This window comes from Mirounga angustirostris, unplaced genomic scaffold, assembly GCF_029215605.1.
Source record: "Mirounga angustirostris isolate CCGP_5_RB_7025 unplaced genomic scaffold, mMirAng1.0.hap1 SCAF_9, whole genome shotgun sequence".
In the NCBI taxonomy this organism is placed as follows: Eukaryota; Metazoa; Chordata; class Mammalia; order Carnivora; family Phocidae; genus Mirounga; species Mirounga angustirostris.
The window spans coordinates 71,421,022-71,437,860 of record NW_026991717.1 but is presented as its reverse complement, the minus strand read 5'-3'; the positions used below and the strand labels follow the sequence as shown (position 1 = coordinate 71,437,860).

The window sequence follows — 16,839 nt, the reverse complement described above, 5'->3', positions numbered from 1 at the left end:
GTGAAACTGCCAGCTTGGTTTTTCTTTTTCAAGATTGCTTTGGCTATTCGGGGTCTTTTGTGGTTCCATACAGATTTTAGGATTGTTTGTTCTAGTTCTGTGAATAATGCTGGTGGTATTTTGATAGGGATTGCATTAAATCTGTAGATTGCTTTGAGTAGTATACATTTTGACGATATTTGTTCTTCCAATCCATGAGCATGGAATGTCTTTCCATTTCTTTGTGTCGTCTTCAATTTCCTTCATCAATGTTCTATAGCTTTCAGAGTACAGGTCTTTCACCTCTTTGGTTAAGTTTATTCCTAGGTATTTTAGAAAGACAAATACCATATAATTTCACATATATGTGGGATTTAAGAAACAAAACAGCAGGGGTGCCTGGGTGGCTCAGATGGTTGGGCGTCTGCCTTCGGCTCAGGTCATGATCTCCAGGTCCTGGGATAGAGCCCCATGCCGGGCTCCCAGCTTGGTGGGAAGTCTGTTTCTCCCTCTGCCTCTCCCCCTGCTTGTGCTCTCTCTGTCTCTGTCTCTCTCTCATGAATGAATAAAATCTTTAAAAAAAAAAAAAAAGAAACAAAACAGCAAACAAAGGGAAAAAAAAAAAAGACAAACCAAAAAACAGATTCTTAACTATAGAGAATAAAGGGATGGTTACCAGAGGGGAAGTAAGTGGGAAGGAATAGGTAAAACAGGTGATGGAGATTAAGTATACACTTATCTTGATGAGCACTAATATATGGAACTGTTGAATCACTATTTGCACATCTGAAAATAATATAACACTGCATGTTAACTACACTGGAATTAAAATAATTTTTTTAAAAAGGGAAGGGATTTTAATGATCAGTCCTCCATTGCTCAAATCTGCCAATTCAAATGCATGCTACCTTTCTTTGTGATATTATCCCCAATTTGGCATTTCTTTTCATTCCCCAAATTCACCACTTTTTAACTCCTACTATTCTATTTTCACCACTCTTTAGAAGGGAACAGTACTCAGGGTTCTTTGGACAATGAAGTGAGCAGGAGAGTACGTTCTGAATTTTAGGTTTCTGAATATAAATTGAAATGACAAAAAGGCAGTATCCTGGGGGAGGAATTGTGGAATAGGATAGATAAGAATAGGATACGATAAGAATCATTCTATTGAAATGTTCCTAAGACATTAAGACAGGTCTCAAAATTGTGTTTAAAAAATACCTGGGTAGGGACGCCTGGATGGCTCAGTTGCTTAAGCGTCTGCCTTCAGCTCAGGTCATGATCCCAGGGTCCTGGGATCAAGTCCCACATCAGACTTCTTGCTCAGCAGGGAGCCTGCTTCCGCTGCTCCCTCTGCTAGTGTGCGTGCTCTCTCTCGCTCTCTCTCTCGCTGACAAATAAATAAATGAAATCTTTAAAAAAAAAAAAAAATAAATAATACCTGGGTAAACTTTGTAATGGTCAGTCATGTGAAAGATAATTACTACATAAAATATAATTTCATATTTGAAAGGATCTGAACCAGTTCACATAGTAGTTTTATAACATTTAGATGTGTGCTCAAAAGGTCAATTTCTACCATAATAGAAATGTAAGGCTTGTCAACTGAAAAGCACTCTGTAAGCTGTATAAAGATTAGCCTAATGAAAAATTACCAGAGGATAAAATCTTGTTCTTCAGAGCCAGAAGAACAGATGGCAAGTGTGTTAAGAGGGCTTAACGTACAAGAAACCAGATTTAGGTCAATGATGGGATGAAAATTAGAAGAGGAGCAAAGAAGACAAAGGAAAAGATGGAGAAACATTTAGTAGGAAGGGGGAAAAAGAAATTAAGGAAATAAGAAATAGAAAGTTTTTTTCTGAAAGTTCTTTAAATTAAGTCATTTATTTTCACAATATTTCCTTGAAGGGGCAAGGGCCTATATTATACAGGCTCCACCGCACCCCATACTTATCTTTAGTAGCACTTAATACAATTTACTATAAGTAATTAATTATTCATTTAATACTTGACTATTCTGAAGGTCAGGGACCACAACTATTTTGTTTACTTCTATGTTCTTATGACCTGGCATAGTACTTGGCATAATACTTCTTACATAGCATGCACTTCATAAACATTTGTTGAATAAATGGATAGGATTTTCCATCTTGGCAAACTATTAATAGCTGTACAATGGTTATATGCACACACTCTAGAATCACACTTCCTAGCATCAGAATCTTAGCTACCTCAAAAACTGTGCCACCTTAAGCAAATTACCTAACCTCTCTGTGGTTTAGTTTCCTCATCTTTAAAATGGGGATAATAAAATCACCAGATAAACTAATTTGCATAAAACACTTAGAAAAGTGCCTGACACATAGTAACTGTTCAATAAAAGTTATCTATTATTATTATTTTTATTTATTTTTTTCCTTTGGTGGGTAGCAAAGCAAGGCTTATTGAGGAGAGTACAGTTTATTGAATAACAGTACAAAACTCCTGAGGAGGGAAGGAACCTGAGACGGTTGCCACCGAAGTTTCTAAGTCCAGGGGTTTAATGGGCTTGTTATCGGGCTGTTTTAATCTGATTTACCCTCCCTGCACCTCTCATCCAATCAGGCTTTTGTCACCCATCTATCACATGGGAAAGGGTGGAGGGCTCCTTCCAGGGTGGTGTAAAATCCTTTTAAGGATGGTTTCCTCTTAGGGCGGGGGCCCCTTGTCCCTGCCTGCCTGCCTTCCAACTATCCTTCATCAGTATTTGAATACTCCTATTCTTTTTGAATGGTTACCCACTCTATACTTTCCTCAAGTGATTAGAATCCTCTTCTGATCCCTGGGGTTTTAAACTTTCCCAGTGAAAAGTCTTGGAGTGAATGTGTTGGAGAGGGTGGGTTTTAGTCTGGAGACTCATAGTGCCGGGAATGGCCAGCAATCTCTGTACCCACAGATGAAAGATTACTCCAAACTTTGCCGTGAAAGAGAGAAGGCAAGGGGGTCAATGCTCAGAGACATGTCTATCTTAATTAAACTGACAAACTTAACTTAGTTCAAACACTGAATTATGTTCCACCTGGATCCTCTCCATTGTCAATTTTTACCTGAGACACTGGTGGGGAAATCTAGAGTGGGTGGTGTTAGGTCCAGGGGGTGTTCTTCTTTGCTCCTTGACAGTGAAAGGAGGAGCCATGGTGCCTGAGGCACCAAGGATGGTCTGGAAGCCAGTTATGCAGTCCACACCCAAGGTGGTGCAGAAACAGGAGAAGGGGGAGGGGGAGACAGAAGAGGCAAAGTGCTGTCAGAGGGCAGAGAAAGGGTTCCTGATTCTATGGAGCTCATCAGCTCCAACAGGGTAGCAGAGGTCATGTTTTCCCGCCAACAAGGAGGAATAGGTAGTCCATGTCAGGCCAGAGAAGACAGGGAATTTCCCCAAAACAGAGAGTTCTAGCAGCTGCTTGGGAATGTTCCTTAAAGTCCCCATCCCGAGGTAGACTTAATCACAGTTGGCTCCAATTACAGCCATTAACCCCGGAAATGAGTGAGGGAGAAGCCCCCACATCTATTAAGAACAGTTAGTGAGAGAGAGAGAGACAGGAGTCCCCTTTGTCTGGGATGGCCTGTGTTTCCTCCAGTAACCTGGGTTTACTTGGAGAAGGCCTATTTAGATAATTATCATCCAATATGTCAGGAGGGAGTTTACTAGCCAAACACATTCGGTAGAACATTCTGCAAGGCCCTCAGGTTGGGGTCCTGATGTAGAGCAATGAAGGCCTAGGTACAAGCAATGGGTACCTTAGGTCTATTTACCTTTTCTTACCGAAGAGAGCTGATAGTCCCACTAAGGCCATGCAGTGTTACAGGAGATCAATCCTTTACTAAATTTTGCAATCCGAATTGTTTCCAGTGAGTTAAAAGGTATCCCAAGGGAGAGTCCTTGGGAACTGAAGAAAAGAGAAGGTCCATTACCTAGAAAATTGGGGCACCTGGGTGGCTCAGTTGGTTAAGCGACTGCCTTTGGCTCGGGTCATGATCCTGGAGTCCCTGGATCGAGTCCCGCATCGGGCTCCCTGCTCAGCAGGGAACCTGCTTCTCCCTCTGACCCTCCCCCCTCTCATGTGCTCGCTCTCATTCTCTCCCTCTCAAATAAATAAATAAGATCTTAAAAAAAAAAAAAAGAAAATCCCCTTGACTCCCAGGTGGTGTCCCACGTGGGATATGTCAGAGGTTCCTGGTGTCAAAGCAACCTGAGGTGTCCCCCGAACAAAACTGCTATGACTACCGCCACTGATACAGGCCCCTGTAGGAGGGAGGCCTGCCCTACCCCTCGCTTCCCCATCGCATTCTAGACTAAGATGGGTGCCGGTGTATGGACTGAAATACCGTGCCTCGAAGGTCACACCTTATTTTACCTTGCCTTGAAGGTCATGCCATAGAAGGTCATGCCTTCCTTATGTTACCTCGCCTTGAAGAACCGGCCATTTTTTTTCGTTTTTTTTTTTTTTTTTAAAGATTTTATTTATTTATTTGACAGAGACAGAGACAACGAGAGCAGGAACACAAGCAGGGGGAGCGGGAGAGGGAGAAGCAGGCTTCCTGCTGAGCCGGGAGCCCGATGTGGGACTCGATCCCCGGACCCTGGGATCATGACCTGAGCCGAAGGCAGTCGCTTAACCAACTGAGCCACCCAGGCGCCCCCGAACCGGCCATTTTTAACGCAGGAAAACACTAGAAGTTTTACAAGGGGAATTATCCAATTTTGTAGCTTAAGTAGTTAGTAGAGGACATTGAAAGAAAACAGTAAAGGGCACCTGGGTGGCTCAGATGGTTAAGCGTCTGCCTTCGGCTCAGGTCATGATCCCAGGGTCCTGGGATCGAGTCCCGCATCGGGCTTCCCGCTCCTTGGGAGCCTGCTTCTCCCTCTGTTTCTCTCTGTCTCTCATGAATAAATAAATAAAATCTTTAAAAAAAAAAAAAAAAAAGAAAGAAAGAAAACAGTAAAGATAGAAATCCATCATGGTCTAAGCAACATTCCAACACACGTAGTCTTTACTGCCTAGGAAACAGTCCCCTTCAAGTATCGCTTCCCAGATGTAGCCCCCAGTAAGGGTCAACTAAGTGGGGGGCAAAGAGGGGAAGGTGGTGGAATTTCTTAGTTGGTGGGGAGGATGGAGCTCTTCTTCTTTGTTGGGTCTAACCTGAGAAGGGCTAATTTGGGGAGCTGAAGGAGTCATAGGTTCCTCTTCTTTTTCTTTAAAGACGTTTGAGGTGTCCTCAGTATGTAAAGAGGCCAGGGCAGACCTGACTAGACCCCACATAGTAAGGGAAGCAAGGGACACCTTTTTACCTTGTTTATGGCAATGTTTCAAGCTCTTTCCAATTCTCTCCCATACTTCTAAATCTAAAGTTCCCCAGTCAGGGAACCATGGGTTCTGCTCAATAACACCTGTAACAAACCCTGAAGTTGGTCCTCCATTACAGTGGCCCCGCTCACCTTAAGGAGCTGTTTCTCATTTATAGTAGCCCTGTTAGCCTTTAAAAGTTGCTTTAAAACCTTAATATATTGGGGCGCCTGGGTGGCTCAGTCATTAAGTGTCTGCCTTCGGTTCAGGTCATGATCCCAGGGTCCTGAGATGGAGCCCCACATCCGGCTGCCTGCTTGGCAGGAAGCCTGCTTCTCCCTCTCCCCCTGCTTGGGTTCCCTCTCTCTCGCTGTGTCTCTCTCTGTCAAATAAATAAATAAAATCTTAAAATAAATAAATAAATAAAACCTTAATATATTGTCTCTGTTCAAGAGAGAGGTTTTCTCCCCCCCATATCTGGAGTTCTTAGAGACCTTTTAATTCCATAAAAATACCCAAGACTGAACTTTCCCGAACTCGGCCATGAGCCGATGTCAACTTACTGTGCGCAGACTTTTTGTTTCCGGGCAGTCTGTACGATGTCCATTGCAAAATGGTCACACCAGGGTCACCACTTGCCGGGAATGGCCAGCAATCACTGTACCAATGGATGAAAGATTACTCCAAACTTTGCTGTGAAAGAGAGGAGAAGGCAAGGGGGTCAACACTCAGAGATGAAGACCTATTATTGTTTTTATTAAATTTTCTTAAGATTTTATTTATTCATCTGAGACACAGAGAGAGAGAGAGAGAGTGAGACAGCATGAGCAGAGGGAGAGGCAGAAGCAGACTCCCCGCTGAGCCAGGAGCCTGATGTGGGGCTCGATCCCAGGACTCTGGGATCGTGACCTGAGCGAAGGCAGACGCTTAACCATCTGAGCCTCCCAGGTGCCCCTACTGTTACTATTTAATCTGAAGGTGACCAGTAATACTCACAATCAAATACTACTCAAATTTAAAACCACTAAGTGGATGTTAGGATTCAAAAAAAAAATTTTTTTTTTTAAAAGATTTTATTTATTTATTTGACAGAGAGAGACACACACAGCGATAGAGGGAACACAAGCAGGGGGAGTAGGAGAGGGAGAAGCAGGCTTCCCACTGAGCAGGGAGCCCCGATGCAGGGCTTGATCCCAGAACCCTGGGATCACGACCTGAGCCAAAGGCAGATTCTTAACAACTGAGCCACCCAGGTGCCCCAGTATTCAAAATTTCTTTAATCTGTAACTTTTTCAAGCTTCGTGGATAAACATTTTTTTATTCTTTATTAAAATTTTTTTTTTAAGATTTTTATTAACTTGACAGAGAGAGACACAGCGAGAGAGGGAACACAAGCAGGGGGAATGGGAGAGGGAGAAGCAGGCTTCCCCCGGAGCAGGGAGCCCGATGCGGGGCTCGATCCCAGGACCCTGAGATCATGACCTGAGCCGAAGGCAGACGCTTAAGGACTGAGCCACCCAGGCGCGCCTTTATTGAAAAATTTTTAAGCTCAGGGTTTTGTTTATTAAGAAAAAGAGATGAAGGGTGTCTGGGTGGCTCAGTAGATTAGGTGTCTGCCTTTGGCTCAGGTCATGATCCTGGGGTCCTCAGATCAAGTCCCTGAGCTTCTTGAGCCCAGGGGCGGGCTCCCTGCTCAGGGGGTGTCTGCTTCTCCCTCTGCCCCTTCCGCCCATTCGTGGGTGGTTCAGTCTGTTAAGCAGTTAAGCATCTGCCTTCCGCTCAGGTCATGATCCCAGGGTCCTGGGATCGAGTCCCACATCGGGCTCCTTGCTCAGCAGAGAGCCTGCTTCTCCCTCTGCCTGCCACTTCCCCTGGTTGTGCTCTCTCTCTCAAATAAATAAACCCCTTTTTAAACAAAAGAGATTTAAAAAAAGCCCCTGATTACAGATTATGATAATATTTAGGTAAAAATAAATCCATATATTTTTTAAAGATCTTAAAGATGTACACTAAGTAGTTAAGAATGGTTGCTTTTGGAGGATGGATCAAATAGAAACTTTCACTTCATCTGTATTTCAAATTTTTACAAAAATCACATATTATTAGAAAAAAGAAAACAGCTTATTTTCATAGGGAAATCTTTAAAATAATGAAGGGGGAACCACTGGAAGCCTTAAGAAGGTATGTATCCAACCAGAGTGACCAATAATTTTACTGGCAATGTACAAGGTCTTTTTTGTAGAATCTGTACTCTAGAAACCAGATCATCAATAATCTATTCATTGGAGTCTAAATTCCAAATTTCCCTAGTATGATTTTACCCACTGCCAAAGGCCTTTGGAACGAAAACAGAAATAGGTATAACAAAATGCCATGTCAAACAGTGAGTCAAATCATCAGCCTATTAAATTTTATGATTTACACACATACACCAAGTACAAAATGGGATCCATAAATAAAAGGATTACAGAAAAAAAAAAAACAGTACTATCTTGTTAAAGGGTAAATAATAACTATGAAATGAGCCTGAGAAGGGGTACAAGGCTTGAGTACTGGAATTATGTTCTATCTAGTTTTGTGAGTAGAGAAAACAAAGTTAAAAAAAAACCCATGGAGTATTGGTTGATTGAATAAGCAGTTGAAGCATCTATATTCTTTAAAAACATTAACTGGGACTTGAGTTGGGTTTTAAAGAATAGTTGGACTGTGGGGAAAGAGAATGGCAGTCTGGCCTGTTGCAGTCCAAGGACGGCAGGTGCTGGCTAGGCGCAGGGTCTTGTGTGGGGTGGGTCAGCGGGGCGGGGAGAGGAGGATAGCATCGATAGGTAACATTGATAGGTAAGGCGGAGCCAGTCACGGAAGAGCTGTGAATGAAACAATGAAAATGTAGGACTGCAATAGAGAGCTATTATAGAATTCTAGTGTGGGAGTCACACACAAAAAAGTGAATACTTTCAGATGATTACCATGACAGTAATTTGCAGAATCAGCATGGGGGACAGCCTCAGTGTGGGAGAAACAGAAGGCAGTAAAAGAGGAAGGGTCTTGAAAGTGATGTGTAATATCTTTATCATGTTATTTTTCACACAGAATAAAGTTGCCTGTAGAAGATAGATTGCAAACATTGGGAAGGTTTCCAAATGACTGCAAAGAATTATAAAGTACTGTTGGGTACATCAGAGAGCTCTGTGAAGTTTAAATTAAGTGCTTTGTCTGGATTCATCAGAAACCACCTCCTCACTCTCCAATAGGAAGAACATCCTTGGCCAATGGAGGATGCAGAGGAAAAGAGGCAATGACAATTGACTAGTATAGTCCCATTTGACTTGTTGAATGGAATAAGGTAGATAATTAAGTACAATGAGGGCATGTAGGATGACAGATACTAGTACAACATTCAGCTAATAACTTAGGGAAAAAGTACATTATGTATTTCACAGCTATTGCTGCTTTTCCTTTCTTCTTCTTGGCAGGTGGCTTGGAATTGGGAGGAGGGAAGGTTGCAGGGGATACATTACCCTGGTAATGTATTTATTAAGGTAACTATTACCCTGGTAATAACTCCAAACCACATAAAGCCTTCTTCAAAGATAATTACTTCTTGAATTAAAAAACAAAAGTTCAGTTTTGCTCTGTTTTTTCTTTATCGCAAGGTAAGGAGTTACTGCTTCTCTGTTCCTTACCTCTTCCCCCACTCCACCTCCATTATTGGAGTCTGGCTCATGGCTTTCTATTATACACAACCACCAATAGAAGCAAGCATTCAACTTTAGAACTGTACGGTGTTTAGAGTAAGCAAAAGAGATCAAGGGCACTTCCTACTTTCCAACTCGCCTACCTAGGTTTACAAAGCCTTAAAAGAATCATAAATATTTGTCATCAACATGGTGCTTAGCATTCTGTCTTGTATTATGCTATTTTTTCACTTATTTTCCCATCCTTAGTAAATTCTAAGTTATTTGACAGAGGGATTGATTGTTAATTCTTCCTCTATCTTCTACTTCTACACCACCTAGCTAAGAAACAAACTCCTTGAAAATATAAATGGTCTCTTAAGTACTTCTCTCGCATCAAATACAGTGCTGGTTAATAAATAGGTCATGACAAAGATCACGCAGTAAAACAGATTTCTGGTAAAACGAAAGTAAGTAGGTTTCATTAATATTTTATAGATATTTTTATTCTACAAGAACAATGAGTAATAAAACATGTTAGTGTTGTTAAAAAACAAAATTCAACTGAGTAAATTTGAAGATCTAATTGACTTCATTCAATGATTCATGAATTGGGCAGCATCCTGTCTACAAATAGAAAGGAACTCCAAAGAGTTACAGGAAGGACAGGTTTTCAAAGGCAGAGAAAGGGTGAGATAAGGAAGACATACATGGGGGGGAAAAAGGATTATTTCAGGCTAGGTCACCTTCCTATGGAGGACAAAAGGGTCTATCAGGTGGATTACCTCACCAGTGCTGATCAGGCAATTTCAGACTGACTGGTTAAGATTATACTCCTGAGGGAGAACGAAACTGCAATTAGGTTAAGTATTAAGTTTCAGTTTGGTGGTGTGGGCTCAGCACAGGTGATTCCATTTGGAGACTGCTGTCTTTTTTTTAATTTTATCTATTTGTCAGAGAGAAAGAGGGCACAAGCAGGGGGAGGGACAGTGGGAGAAGCAGACTCCTGCTGAGCAAGGAGCCCAATGCAGGACTTGATCCCAGGACCCTGGGATCATGACCTGAACCGACAGGAGAGGCTTAACCAACTGAGCCACCCAGGGATCCCACATTGTCTCTTTTTAAACAGTGATTATTTCTGTTTACTTCAGTAGTTACATGAATTACAGGTCAACCAAGCCTCTGGTCCCTCTGAGTAAGTGCTATATAAAATATAATAAAGAAAGGACAGTTTACCTGTGTGTCCTGAGAAAATAACAATTTCTCCTGATAAATAAAAGTTACTGATTAATACAAATTTCAAACACTCTGTGTAAGGCCCTGGGATATGTAGTAAGTAAGGGGAATACAGAGAGTAATAAGAATTAAATCCTTCGGGGCGCCTGGGTTGGCTCAATCAGTTAATCATCTGCCCTCCGCAGGTGATGATCCCAGGGTCCTGGGATCAAGCCCCGCATCAGGCTCCGTGCTTGGCGGGAGTCTTCTTCTCCCTCTCCCTCTGCTCCTCCCCCCTGCTCATGCTTCTGCACTCCCAAGTATGCTCCTGCTCTCTCTCTCTCTTTCTCTCTGTCATGTCCTCTCTCAAATAAATAAATAAAATCTTAAAAAAAAAGAATTAAAGTCTGCCATCCAAAAACTTACCATCCAAAACCAAACAAAGCCCAAAGTTAGTAAAAGGAAGGAAATAGTAAAGATCGAGGTAGAAATAAATGAAATAGATTGAAACCAGTAGCTGGTTCTTTGAAAAGATAAACAAAATTGATGAACACTTAGCCAGACTCATCAAGAAAAAGAGGGAGGACTCTAATAAATAAAACTGGGATTGAAAGAGGAGAAGTGGGGCACCTGAGTGGCTCAGTTGGTTAAGCGACTGCCTTCGGCTCAGGTCATGATCCTGGAGTCCCTGGATCGAGTCCCCCATCGGGCTCCCTGCTCAGCGGGGAGTCTGCTTCTCCCTCTGACCCACCCCCCTCTCATGTACTCGCTCTCTCTCATTCTCTCTCTCTCAAATAAATAAATAAAATCTTTAAAAAAAAAAAAAAAAGAAAGAGGAGAAGCAACAACTGACACCACAGAACTACAAAGGATTACAAGCAACTACTACAAAAACTTACATGCGAAAAATTGCGCAACCTAGAAGAAATAGATAAATTTCTTGAAACCTACAATTTTGCAAAACTGAATCAGGAAAAAATAGAAAATCTGAACAGACTGATTACTGGTAATGAAATTGAATCAGTAATCAAAAACCTCCCCCAAACCCAAAGTCGAGGACCACATGGCTTCATAGGTGAACTCTACCAAACATTTAAAGGAGAGTTAATACCTATTCTTCTCAAACTATTCCCAAAAAACAGAAGAGGAAGAAAAATGTCCAGATTCATTCTACGAGGCCAGCATTACCCTGAGACCAAAACCAGAGAAAGACATCACAAGAGAAAAAAACTACAGGCCAATATCCCTGATGAACATGGATGCAAAAATTATCCACAAAATATTGGCAACCAAATTCAACATTACATTTAAAAAAATCATTCACCACAATCAAGTGGGATTTATTCCAGGGACACAAGGATGGTTCAATATCCACAAATCAGGGAGTGCCTGGGTGGCATAGTAGGTTAAGTGTTGGACTTTTGGTTTCAGCTCAAGTCATGATCTCAGTGTCCTGAGATCTAGCCCCACGTGGGGCTCCATGCTCAATGAGAAATCTGCTTAAGTTTCTCTCTCCCTCTTCTTCTGCACCTCCCCTCCCCCACCCAGCCATGTGCATCCCCTCACTCCCTCTCTAAAATAAATATTTTTTAAAAATCACAAATCAATCAACATATCACAATAACAAAATGAAGGTTAAAAACAATATGATCCAAAAAAACCCCCAAAAAACAATATGATCATCTTAACAGATGCACAAAAAGCATTTGACAAAATTCAACAGCCATTCATGATAAAAACTCTCAACAAAGTGGATTTAGAGGGAATATACCTAAAAATAATAAAAGCCATATTTGACAAAACCACAGTTAACATCATACTCAATGCTGAAAAACTGAAAATTTTTCCTCTAAAAATAGGAACAAGACAAGAATGTCAATTCTTGCCACTTTTGTTCAACATTGTCCTGGAAGTCCTAGCTGCAATAATCAGACAAGAAATAAAAGGCATCCAAATTTGTAAGGCAGAAATAAAACTGTCACTATTTGCAGATGACATGATATTACATAGAGAAAACCCTAAAGTCTTCACCAAAAAAACTGTTAGAATAAATAAATTCAGTAAAACTTCAGGACACTAAATTAATATACAGAAATCTGTTGCATTTCTATGCACTAATAATGAGCTATCAGAAAGGGAAATTAAGAAAACAATCCCATTTACAATTACATCAAAAAGAATATTGTGGGGCGCCTGGGTGGCTCAGTTGGTTAAGCAACTGCCTTCGGCTCAGGTCATGATCCTGGAGTCCTGGGGTCGAGTCCCGCATCGGGCTCCCTGCTCAGCGAGGAGCCTGCTTCTCCCTCTGACCCTCCCCCCTCTCATGTACTCTCTCTCATTCTCTCTCTCTCAAATAAATAAATAAATCTTTAAAAAAAAAAAAAAGAATGTGATTAACATAACGTAATAAAATTTTAAAAAAAGAATAAAATATCTAGGAATAAACTTATCCAAGGAGGTGAAAGACCTATACTCTGAAAACTGTAAGACACTGATGAAAGAAATTGAAGACATAAATGGAAACATATGCCATGATTGTGGATTGGAAGAATTACTATTATTAAAATGACCATACTAGCTAAAGCAATCTACAGATTTAATGCAATCCCTATCAAAATACTAAGAGAATTTTTCACAGAACTAGAACAAATAATCCACAAAAGACCCTAAGGAGCCAAAGCAATCTGGAGAAAGAAGAACAAAACTAGACATATCACTATCCCAGATTTCAAGATACACTACAAAGCTATAGCAATTGAAAAAATATGGTTACAGGGACGCCTGGGTGGCTCAGTCGGTTAAGCGTCTGCCTTCGGCTCAGGTCATGATCCCAGGGTCCTGGGATCGAGTCCCGCATCGGGCTCCCTGCTCCGTGGGGAGCCTGCTTCTCCCTCTGCCTCTGTCTCTCTCTCTGTCTCTCATGAATAAATAAATAAAATCTTTAAAAAATATATATATATATATATGGTTACAGATGCATAGATAAATGGAACAGAATAGAAAACCCAGCAATAATCCCATAGTGACATGGTCAATTAGTCTATGACAAAGGAGGCAAGAATATACAATGGGGAAAAAACAGTCTCTTCAATAAATGGTATTAGGAAAACTGGACAGCTATATGCAAAAGAATGAAACTGGACCACTGACTTACACTTTACTTACACAAAAATAAACTAAAATGGATTAATGACATAAATGTGAGACCTGGAACCGTAAAACTCCCAAAAGAAAATACAGGCAGTAATCTCTTTGACATCAGCTTGGGCAAGGTATTTATGGATAATGTCTCCTCAGACAAGAGAAACAAAAGCAAAAATAAACTATTGGAACTACACCAAAATAAAAAACTTTTGCACAGCAAAGGAAACCATCAACAAAAGGAAAAGGCAACCTACTGAATGGGAAGAGATATTTGCAAAACATATATCCAATAAGGAGTTAATATTCAACATATATAAAGAACTTATACAGCAGCATGCTTTGCTGGCTCAGGCAGTAGAGCATGTGACTCTTGATCTCAGGGTCATGAGTTCAAGCCCCTTGCTGGTCACGGAGCCTACTTAATTAAAAAACAAAAAACACTTAACACAGCTCAACACTAAAAAAACAAATAATCCGATTAAAAATGGGGAGAGGACCTAAACAGACCTTTTTCCAAAGACATACAGATGGCCAACATCACTGATCATCAGGGAAATGCAAACCAAAACCACAATGAGATATCACCTCACACCTGTCAGAATGACTAAAATCAAAAACACAAGAAATAAGAAATGTTGGTGGGAACATGAAGAAAAAGGAACCCTCCTGGCCTGATGGGGGAAAATGTAAATTTGGGGAGGGCGGAAAATGTAAATTTTTGGTGCAATCACTGTGGAAAAGAGTATGGGTGTACCTTAAAAAATTAAAAATAGAAATACTATATCATCCAGTGATTCCACCACTGGCTATTTACCCAGAAAAAACAAAAACACTAATTGGAAAAGATATATGCACCCCTATAATTATTGCAACATTATTTATAATGGCCAAGATATGGAAGCAACCTAAGTGTTCATCAATAGATAAATGGATAAAGATGATATATATTTTATATACACACAACGGAATATTTCTAAACCATTAAAAAGAATGAGATCTTGCCATTTACAACAACATGGATGGGCCTAGAGGGTATTATGTTAAGTGAAATACATCAGAGAAGGCAAATGCTATATGATTTCACTTATATGTGGAATCTAAAAAACAAAACAAAACAAACAGAAAAAGACTCATAAATACAGAGAACTGGTGGTTGCCAGAGGGGGAGAGAGTGGGTGGGATAGGTGAAATGGGGAGAAAGGGATTAAGAGGTACAGACTTCGATTTATAAAAGAAATAAGCCACAGATTCTAAAAGTATAGCATAGTGACTACAGCCTATAACATTATAATGACATTGTATGGTAACTACACTTACTGTGGGTGGTGAGCATTGCATAATGTATAGAACTGTGGAATCACAAGGTTGTGCACCTGAAACTAATATAACATAGTCAACTATACTTCAATAATAAACATTTTTTTTTTATAAAACCTTACCATCCAGGAGGAGAGATGAGTGTAAAATTAACCATAGAGCTGTGAGTTTCCAATGCAATGTGGCGACTGAGCTGGCATTAAGCACCTGGAGGATGATTACTTGTTCAGAGTTGACAATTTGGAAAATACAGAAAAGCACAAGCAAAAAAAAAAAAAAAAAAAAAAAACAAAAAGCACCTAATTCTCCCACAAAAAAAACCACTATTAGTATTTCGGTTTTTTTTTTTTTTTTACATGCTTTTGTTTTTGCTTTTCAGGTTAGCTTAAAAACAATACATGCATATGGCAAAAAAAAAAAATCTAGCAGTATAAAAAGGCATACCACTTAAAAAGGTAAAAGGTCCGCTCCCCAGAGGTACGTTAAAATAAATTTCTAGGTCCAAGATGGAGTCCCTCCTGCCAGGGGTCACGTCCCGGAAACCAAACTTTGGTGTTCATTTAAATTCTTCTTGACCGGAAACACTGTATCTTGTCAGCCAATCCCCAAAAGCCAAGTCAACGCTGGGCTCCCAAACTTACTTCCTTGCTCCTTGACCTTTATAAGTAAGGTCAGATATGCAACTCCAGGCCTGTTTTGATTTGCCGCGTCTAGCGTCTAGTGCTCTGTAAAAGTCGCTGTTGCCCAAACGCCCTCTAGTAGAAGGCTCCATTGCTTGTGAGGCACTGTATTCTCCTAATCCGTGGATGGTTTTCCCTTGGGAAGAAAGGACATCAAGCTAGTTACAAAATTGTTTGTTTTGTCATTTGACAGGTAACAGACAGCTTCGTTGTGAATCTATCTGCAATTCAGAATTAATGCAAAACTAATGCATAAAACTGCATTCACATATACATTTACCCCTTAAAATGGATACAGATGTAATCACGTTATCAGGTGTTCTGCATCTTCCTTTCCTTAACGGCACAAGGCAATCTCCCTCCTTCTTAGAAGAGCTAGACCTATTTCTTACTGCGTTCAGAGCTGCTGCAATATAACCAGAGGGACTGGGCAGGTGGTGACCCCACCCAGTAGACAGTAGGTCATTTCGGGAGGCGGGGGGAGACAGAGGGGTAAGCCAATTTGGTTGGCATGTAGGGTATCAGCAGGATGATTGGAGGCCAGAGGGTGGGCATGGTATTCCAGGCCAGCACTTTAGACTTCCTTTACTTCTTGTAGTGGAAAGGAATAAGTAAGTCAGTTGGTTTGGGTGAGATACGGTTTGTATGAAGGGCTTGACGGGCTGACAAGTGGATCCAGGAGGGAGCTGACATTTGAGTCTAGAACTGAGAAGGGATCTAGGGTCGGGAAAACTGTAGGGTTGGTTAGTTTTCTGCAGCCTGGTCTTCACTGCTCCCTCCCCTAAGAAAAGTCCTCTCTTTAGCTACATTCGGTGGAGGATTCACTAAACGCATCACCTTTTTCCTAGGCCGGGTGCTACAGCAGATCCTTCGAGCCGGTACCTAACAAAATCCCTCAGTCCTTTCCCCGTCCCCGGGCCGCGGGAATTCTGAGATCTGGGCGGGCCTTCTGCTAGGCGCTCTATGGAGCAGGGATAGGAGAATACAGCCGCCAATCAGACCTCCCAGATACCCGGATGCGAAGCGATGCGCGATACAAAGGCGCGTTACCACCCAGCGCTTCGTCAAGTACAGTGGCCAATAAGCACGTCTCTGGTGATAAATGACAGGAAAAATAGCCATTTACAAACTAGTTTCTCTCACGCATGTGGAAATTCTCCTGCATAGTCTAACCCACTACTGATTGTGATTGGGCAGAATTGTGAAGAGCGGTAGAACTGTCTAATTAGAAGCGGGAGCGAGAAAAGTCGCAGCCAATAGCACGATTCTCGGGAGCGGGGCGGGGGCTAGGCCTTCGCCTCGGCGGCAGAGGAGACTCGGGGGCCATTTTGTGAAGAGACGAGGACTGAGTGGTGTGGCCGCGTTGTCGACCTCCAGCAGCAGTTGGCTTCTCCACGTAGAACTCGGGAGTAGGAGATTCAGAATCGAATCTCTTCTCCCTTCCCCCTCCTGGTAAGTGGAGGGGGCAGAAGCAGGGCAGGCGCTGGGTTCCTCGGCGAGCGCGAG

At 41.5% G+C, this 16,839-nt stretch overlaps 1 protein-coding gene and 1 long non-coding RNA gene across 9 annotated transcripts in view; one reads left to right on the top strand and one right to left on the bottom strand.

The window, feature by feature from the left end:
- Positions 1-4,781: 4,781 nt before the first annotated feature.
- On the bottom strand, positions 4,782-15,450 carry LOC129046565 (uncharacterized). The gene is made up of 3 exons (XR_008508201.2): positions 15,295-15,450; positions 5,867-5,996; positions 4,782-4,921 (listed from the first exon to the last, which is right to left on the bottom strand). It is a non-coding gene; the product is annotated as an uncharacterized LOC129046565 (long non-coding RNA).
- A 1,179-nt stretch (positions 15,451-16,629) lies between these two features.
- HNRNPC (heterogeneous nuclear ribonucleoprotein C) overlaps positions 16,630-16,839 on the top strand; it is a 66,645-nt gene continuing 66,435 nt past the window's right edge. For 3 of the 8 annotated variants that reach the window (XM_045900497.3, XM_045900494.3, XM_045900489.3), the window contains exon 1: positions 16,630-16,785. The gene's annotated coding sequence lies outside the window, so the exon portion shown is untranslated. The remainder of the gene's footprint in view (positions 16,786-16,839) is intronic. The other 5 variants (XM_045900495.2, XM_045900485.2, XM_064570769.1 and 2 more) reach the window with 2 other exon arrangements.